The sequence below is a fragment of the Capsicum annuum genome, unplaced genomic scaffold (genome assembly GCF_002878395.1).
Source record: "Capsicum annuum cultivar UCD-10X-F1 unplaced genomic scaffold, UCD10Xv1.1 ctg63854, whole genome shotgun sequence".
Classification (NCBI taxonomy): domain Eukaryota; kingdom Viridiplantae; phylum Streptophyta; class Magnoliopsida; order Solanales; family Solanaceae; genus Capsicum; species Capsicum annuum.
In genome coordinates this window covers 1,005-9,833 of record NW_025872941.1, presented here as the reverse complement: position 1 = coordinate 9,833, position 8,829 = coordinate 1,005, and the positions used below count along the sequence as shown (strand labels likewise).

At 39.9% G+C, this 8,829-nt stretch overlaps 2 pseudogenes; both read left to right on the top strand.

Annotated features, from left to right (window-relative positions):
- Positions 1-1,647: 1,647 nt before the first annotated feature.
- On the top strand, positions 1,648-4,669 carry LOC124893697 (annotated as a pseudogene).
- A 2,305-nt stretch (positions 4,670-6,974) lies between these two features.
- LOC124893695 lies at positions 6,975-7,647 on the top strand (annotated as a pseudogene).
- Positions 7,648-8,829: the final 1,182 nt, after the last annotated feature.

The following is an 8,829-nucleotide window of genomic DNA, read 5'->3' as shown; positions in this document are numbered from 1 at the left end:
TCACCACCTCTATCTACCCAACTAGTACTATTTGATCTAAAAAAATCTAATATGGAAACTTTCTCTCCCCTAGAAAACCCTCTATCCCCAAGCCCCTTTACTATCTTGGTCAAGTATTGGTGCCCCCTACTCCCAAGAAGTTGCTGGTTGGGATGGTTGAACTATCGCTCGGGAAGTAATAAGCTGATTCTTGTTTGGTCATAAGGATAATAGTTCTTCTTAGGTCAAGGGCCGCCGGACCGGGGGTTACCAGCGGTTAGTAATGGCACAACCAGAAGAGGAGTGGGGGAGACAAGGTTAGGCGCTGGGTAGCGCAACACATCTGTTTTGAGAACAGAGGAGAGAGGGGGTTCTAACTTTGCCACCCAACCTAGTAGGTTAGGGGCAGGCCGACCATAAGTTCGAATCCTTCCACCTTTCTTGTGGATCATCCTGTGGTTATCGGATGATGGGAATAATAAAGCAGAAATTTGGAAATGAGCACGAAATGTCAATATATGAATTGTTTCATTATTCGTTATTTCCGGGACTTTTTATTGCATTCACTTACAACCAGAAACAACCACCAGTGTTTGGTGCAGCAGTTGTATTTTGGTGTATTCTTCTTTCTTCACTTGGTCTTTCATTCTGTTATATTCCTAATAACTTATCCAATTACAACATATTAACCGCTAATACACCTTTCTTTTATCAAATTTCAGGGATATGTTCTAATCATGAGGGTAGTATTTTATCATGGTGTCGGATCCTAAGTTATTATGGATTCCTTCTTTCTTACCGGGGTCGACCCCTAAGCAATAATGTATTAAAAGGAGGAGCGTTTAGCCACTTAACTGTAAGTAGAGGAGGCCATAGAGAAAGTTTTTTTTATTCCTTTGTTTCGAACTTCGTTAAGAACTCCATTCTATATCTCCGTCATTATGAAAAAAAAGTGGAATAAAATCCTAATTATACACTCCCTTCATTCTATGAATCCTTGTTGATTCTAAACTTTTAATGGGCCAGCCCTTTTTTATGCGCCGCTTTACCCTGAAAGGAAAATGAGCTTTGCTACTCTGGGCGCTATGCGCTTCCGTGGTTCGCAAGAAGGAAAAAGGATGTGGCATCTTGAATGAGATGATAAAGAGAGAGCTTCATCTATCAATTAATAGCGGATTAATGGATCTCTTGGCATTGCTTTTTCTTTCTTCCCTTTCCTGTCAGCGATTTCCAACCCTTTTGTTTTATATTTCTTTGTTTGTACTGAACCGCTAGTAGAATCAAATCCTGTTCCACAAGATCCTATATCATCTATACATCCTCCTTGCATTTATGTCGGATACGTTGCTAGTGCCATGGGCTTTGGCTTATGTAGATCAAAAATGAAGAATGGGACTGTGGCACTCCACTCGCCGCCAATGTGAAAGGATGCCGCCAAAAAGAATGGAACACTATTTCGTTCTGTTGGATGTGTCAGATCCCGTATAACAAGCGAGCTTTTTACCCTTAAATTAAAACATGTGGGCACAAAATATTATCCTGCTTTATTGTTACGTAGCAATAGAAGGCTGCTTATGCAGCTTCAGTGGCACTTTTTTGCCATCTCTTTGCTCTGGATAGGAGTGCTAGTGGACATGGAGAGGGAGAAGGCAAAGCGTGTCATTCATAATGGAAAGAAAGATAGCACTACTTTGCCTCTTTGTTGGACTGCCGGCGCGAATGCAGTGGTCTCTGACCAGGACCAGGAACTTATTCGAATTTGGATCTTGACATGTCGGTGGTTTTTAATCGTAGGCATTTTTCCAGTAAGTTGGTAGGCTTATCATGAATTAGGTCGGGGTGGCTGGTAGTTTTGAGATCCCATAGAAAATGCTTCTTTTATACCTCGGGTATTAGATACAACTCATATTCATTCATTAATTCTACCCCTTCTTCATTCTTGGACCTCATTTTTTAATATTGTTACTTTTCCATGTTGTGTCTCGGGAACATTTTCAATATGGTCTGGATTGCTAGCTCCCGTTCATAGTTTTGCTACAGATGATACACGAGGAATTTTTTTATGGCAGTTCTTCCTTCAAATTACCGACATATCTATGATTCTTTGCTCTCAGATGAAGCGGCAGGCATCGGTCCATAGAACCTATAAAAAGGAGATGCTTGTGGCGCGGAGTACTCTTGTTCACCTAGTTCATTCGGTTCGCACGCAGAAGGTGGGTCTCATAGTCTTCCAGGCCTACTCTAGGGGCTTCTAGTACTGATATAAGTAGTGTGCATTTCCGAATATGTTCTCACAGGGCCGGAAGAAGTAGACACCGAGTTAGATAGAGCAAAGGAGGGACCCATCAAGTCAGTCTGCTAATGCCTTATCTTTCTACTTATAAGCCACAGCCTACTTCGACATTTCTAATTTTCCATAAAGGAACTGCTTTCTGCATCTGCGGCCGTTGTATCTAAACTAATGGAGAAAGGAGGAGGGGAAGGGTGGCGGACATCAAATGTATTAGAGTTTTCGAAATACTAGAAGTGGTTCAATTCCCCTTTGATGTGGTTAAGCTAAAAGATAAATATCAGAGAATAAATTCTAAGGTAAGACTATTTTTTTTTAGGTCATCGGGTAAAGTTTAATAGTTCCAAGCTAAATGTACTAAATCAATTAGCTTATTAATTTTGAAAAGTTCAATTCATTTCTTAAAAATATTTTCTACTCATATTAGCTATCTACGATAAAACTAGAAGTAAGGTATCCATTTTTTCAAGGAAAGTCTCAGTGCGTAAAGAGTCCTTATATAAGAAAAAACCCAGTTCTGTAGTCATCCAGGTGAGTAATGAGTAGGCCATAGGCAGAGGAGGCCCCTTTCCCAATCAAAGTCTTTCCCCCTTAATCTGCATCCGAATATGGAGTAAGGATGAAATGAAATGAAGGAGTGGAGTAGTAAAGAAACTATGATGAAGTGTGTCAACAACATATTCCAAAATATGCTTAACAACAACAAGATGAATGACAAGGTTGTACATGATGCGCTTAAATCGCTCTTTGCTATAGCTTAGAAAAAGGCCAAACCAACCCATGAAAGTAAGTAAGAATGAAAGAACTAAATCCAATGCTATTGATTTACCGCATAAGGATTTGTGCTCTCCAAGCAAGCATTAAGATCCTCTGTTCAATGGCATTAAGATCAAACATATAAGATGCACCAACTGATACTGTCACAGCTAATTTAACTGCTAGTCTAGTAACTACAGTTATTGATTTAATTATCGATCCTTTATCTTCAGTTAGAAGACCGTCAAGGCTGACTTCTTTTTGTTTCCATGCTTCTACCCAACTATGATTAGTTAAAAATGAAGACATAAATCATCGAATTGAATATGTAATATTTATCAATTTTGACTGCTGGAGGACGTATAACTATCGTCCACAGTCAACCTTACTTCGGTACAAAGGATTGATATGTCACGTTCCTAACCATAGGATTGCTCTACTAGAAAGGTTGGGCATTCATTAATACGTATGTAATTATCAGCATCTCCGTTTTCCCTACTCTGATATAAGTTGAAATTCTCAAAGTTTCGAGTAAAGTATAAGTAAAATGTCAGAAATTGCCTCCTCTTCTATGGTCACTCTCTTTATTTATTTAATGCTTTGGAAGAAGAGGAGCAGCAAACAAAGAGAGCACTTGCCATTTGCTCATTTTAATGCTACGATGTTGTCTCCCTATCTCTTGGTTAAAGCAGGGATGCGACCCTACAGTCTCTATCAAGTGCTCTTTTAGCTCGATATCAGTATAAGTGTCAAACTAGTAAGGATTCTCCAATATGTATAACCCTTGTCTTTGTTCCTTTTTAAATGGTTGAGGGACTTATTTCAATGTCAATGCTTTACGTACTACTAGGAACAATATAGAGAGAAGTCATTATGCTCTGTTCATCTATCCCTAACAATGAAAAGCAAAAGAGGGTGCTAAAGTTCAAATCTATAGTGATATATGCTGATGTATATAGTATTTCACGTTAGGTAACTTGACTCATTTCCATCGATAAAATTAATCAATCTCGGTATGTCAAGAATTCGTGTTGTCAATAACTCCATCTGGGTTAGTCCAAGTTCGTTATCAAGTTCGAGTTCCAATATTGATTTTCGTGTATATTGATGTGATTGTTCCGCAAGTTGACATGAAAATAACTTGCTAGCATGGAATTGCAATAATAAGGAATGAAGGTTCTAGTTGCAGTAAATGTCTCAAAGCTAGACTTGAAGCATGATTCAAGTGGGAACTGTCTCATCCATCTGAACAGGACAACTGAATGAATGCCACTGACCAGTGTGACCGGTGAATTAGTGGCCATGATTAAGATGCACATAAACCAAGCTATTCATGGGAAAAAAGGTCGAAGGGCCATATTGGAATCGTAGCCATCAACAAGCACTATGTCTTCCTTATTGTAGGGATAATTGAAAGGAATTATAGTGATATTATTGCTCTTACTTGATTACGGTGGGCAGGTTGTTGTATTCACAAGTGGATGGCGCTTAGACATACACAGGGAATGGGTGATTCATCGAGCTGGAACTCTCGTCACTACGGTGAGATCAACTCCAGCCAGTATTCTAGCAGAATGTGGCATCGGATCATTTCATGGGAACACCTATATCTACAGCGGTGAGCCAATACTCTTCTTGCTCTAATGTATGCGACCCAATTGACAGGTATGAGAGGACCAATCCTCTCATTACTAAGGGTGAATCAAATCCACATGCCGCACGTTGTTGGACCTTATTTAGCCCCGATTGGCTTGTAACAAATATTAAATACATACTCACACCAAACAACACGTGTTAGAACATGTTGATTCACCAGGCAAGAGATATCATCTTCCCCTTGGAAAAAAGCTCGGACTCATGCAAACTAAAAAGTGCCCTTACGCTCTAGTTTGATCTCGAGGCCGCAACTAAGAACAGAGGGATAAACATTCCCATTATCGTAACAAACATTTTATTTCTAGGGTTCCTCACTTGGTTTTTACTTTCTTTTTTACGAAATGCAATTTCGGATGACCGGAGCGGAAAACCTCTCCTGACAATTGGAGAAAGAGAAATCCATTCCTACGGGCCTGGAACTACGATGAATAAAGTAAGAATTTTGGGCTAGGGCCTGAGAATCTACATGTAGGTGCTTGTCTAGCTCCCGGTGAGACGATTGACTTTGCTAAGGCCCGAGGTCCCCTCCTTCTTTGCTTGAAGCTCAGGTATTCATCCTTCACCCACTTATGACATTGAAGCATATAGTCCGCCGCTAGTAGCCATGCTACCTTCTTTGGCCTGCCTTACATACCTTATTTAACCTGCCTGGCGCCCTTGGAAATAACCTTCCTTAGCTTTCACCCTCCCACAAGAAATAAAGTTCTTTAATTTGAAGTTCCGTACTCTTGTGAAAATGGACTACACAGTCTCAACCACCCGCCTTTCCCTTTTTTTGTTTGTTTTCGACCTAAAAATGCCCGTTCGATTATCATTGGGTATCCCAATCTGACTTGCTCGTTGTTTATTAATGTTGGGGTTGTTTTTACTTACCTTTCTATCTATGAAATAAATGAATCAAAAATCAAGATGTCGATGAAAATGTATTTTATCCCCTATCGCATGGAAAGGGAAACCTATTGTCTGTTTGATTGGCCCGAAAATGCTTCTAATTAGTTCTCTATCCCCCTATCGATGTGAATAGATTTTTAAAATAAAACCAAGACCACTCTCTTCCCTTTTGAGTCTTATCATCGGTGCCTATCCCGAAAAAGGAAAGACAAGGCATAGCAAAGGCTATGGCGATGGAAGCAAGACTGAGTCCATGTGGGGAAGGCCTATTTTGCTTTGATATGAAGGATTTCAATAGCTGCTTGGTAGGCTACTTCTTGATTCAGTACTTGAATTGGATTTATTTTCTAATTTAATATAATTACACATAGAAAATATGACATAGAGCCATACTGGCCAACCTCTCTCTCCGTTTCGATAACTGGACTTCAAAATGCCTTGCACTCATGACCCCTTCTTCACGTTGAAGTGAATCATGGTAGCAGCCCGAGGTAGGAATAAATCCTTCTTGTGAACTTTATAATCTTTCATCAACTGTTGGCTTCTCTCGGGGAACTCTTCCTTGGGATTCAGAAATATCTGTTTCTAGTTTTCAGGCACTACCTGTCCACCATTTCACTCATCCTATCCATCCTCTCCGCATAATTCATCTTTGAGCTGTGGCCGAAAGAACTACCTTTCACATCAAAAATTGGGGTCCTACTCCTATCTTTCGCCTAAATTCCCTTACGCTTCTTCCCTTGCCAATGGAACAGAATCTATTCCAACAACTTCCAGGACTCTATTATCCCAACCCCTCTAGGAATGAGGAATCGAACATCAAGAGATAGAATAAGGAAATAGGTGATCTAGTTAACTGATAGATAAGGAACCTGCAGGCAGGGATCGAATAGATAGAAAAAGGGAAGACACGCCAATTGACTTTATTTTTTGTTCGCCTCTTCCCACAAGAAATGACGTAAGTATTAGTGCCCTTTTTGTCTAGTTACGAGAACTCAAAAGTTTAGATGACTAGACTCTTATCAAGAGTAAAAGCTCCTGACTAGCTTTAGAGCACAAGACAATTGGTACTACTTCGCTATCGGTCACCATTAAGGACGATTTGGCTTGTGTTCATCGAATTGACTCCAGAGAAGAAAAGCAAAGAAGGAGCTTTCTATTTGGGTCCACTCGATGAGTATCTCTTGAATTTATGTTCCACAAGTGCCAAGACTTCCATTTCGGCGGGTTGAAAGTGCCATAAAGTACTATGATCTCTTTCCTCAGAATAGAAATTGCGTAAATTCTACCTTTTTTAATCCCAATTTCACACTCTTTCTGTGTGGCAAAACCTCACCACACTACACTGTACTTCGACACAAGAGAAGAGTACCGGGCTCTTTGTATCTTCGAGATAGGAGTTGGTGGTCTTCTTTAACAGAAATTCAATCTAATACTCATTATGGATCAACTCATGTTTCCACTTTATTTTCATTACGAGTATGTATCACGTCAGGATCCGTTGCTCAAACCGAATCACGCCAACGTTATGGAAGTTCCTGGATTGTGTAAAATAATAGTAGTACCAAATATAGCACCTTCTATCAAAAATGAAAAATTGCCTATGGAGATTCCGTGCGGTCAGAAATTAATACATGCACAAATGGTTTCAACAGGAAAGTCATTTCGATCTAATCCATTCTTGGGGTCAAATAAAGACAAAAAAGGATATGTCATTGACCTAGCATGACAAAGTACTCTCCGAGGGCATGGAATGTGACATTTTTTTGTCAGAATATCCACAGTAATATCTCTGTTAGATTCTCCGCTCGAAAGAAGGGAAAGGTCAATTCAATTCTCGATGGAATCAGAATTTTGCGAATTCTCCCCTGAACTGGAAGATCATTTCAAGATCTTCGAACATATTTGAGGGTTAAATGTTACTATGGTAACATCGGCTAACACACAAGATGAGCCTTTACCACTGTGGAGAGGCTTTTTGCAAAAATATGAGGGGGAAACTCAGTAAGATGTCGGAGAAGCAAAATATACGAGATCACAAACACAGATTGCTCGCGGCTAGGCTAAATATGAATTGAGAAAAAATCTTTATAAAGACCTTTGTAAAGATACCGATCTTCCTAGTGAAATACAGGACAAACATCGTTAGTTGTTGTCTAAGTTACCAAGAAATAGTGCCTTTGCAGGAGTAAGAAACCAATGTATTTACACGGGTCGCCCTCGTTCTGTATATGAGTTGTTCCAAATTTCTCGTATCCTTTTTCGTGGATTAGCTCCTCGAGGTCTTTTGATGGGAATAAATAAATCGTCTTGGTAGCGACCACCTAACCAATAGAACAAGGGTTAGCTCCGCAACACGTCTACAAGCAAGGTAAGTAGGTCGATTACCAGCTGGCTCTAGATCGAAATGACCTAACAGACTAATCCCTTATCTAGGATCGTAGATGCTAACAGGGTGGGAATCAAAGTGGGGGACCCCTCTACCGCCTGTGTCTATCTCCTATCAAGTATGCTCCCCAGACATAGACTACGTATAGGGTAGTACTCTTGGAAAGATAGAATATCACCGCGTGAAAATAAAGTTACATTAAGTTATGAATGTATTTCCTGAAGAATCGACCACTATTCTAAATATAGTAAGGCGGAGAACTATTGTTCAGTGGAGCGCCAGAGTGAAGAGGTTGTTCCCATCATTGATTTCAGGGTGTGGGACTGAGCCTTACGAATGAGAAAGAAGAAAAGTGCAATGTTGCATTGGAAAAACCAATGAAAATATCATATTGACTTACTATCGCCCTACTTCTGAGGATAGATAGAAAATGTTGGAGAGAATTTCATAAAGTCATTCTCTCCTTTCTAAAGCTGCGCAAGGCGGACCCATAGAACAAAGCCCTACCCCTCTTTTCCCCCTTTTAATGAAAGAACCTCGCCTTGCTTCCTATTCATTTGTGGGTTTGGAACAAATTATTTTTTCAATTTCGAGAATTAACTAATGGAAAAATACATTGCCCAGGTGACTCACAACTTCCCTTTCTCCTACATAAATGAAATGGGATGAATTAAATCAATCAGATTTTTAATTTATTCAGGGCACAGCAAAGCCGAATTCAATCAAGGAAAGGGGGCTTACTTTTCTCGAGGCTGATATATCATATTCAAATTTAGCTATGCTGATGGAAGAGAAAAAGTTTTCAGATGATATGGACCCCCAAGAGATGAGCGAGAACCTCCAATAGCTTAGGGGTCGCACTCTGTCC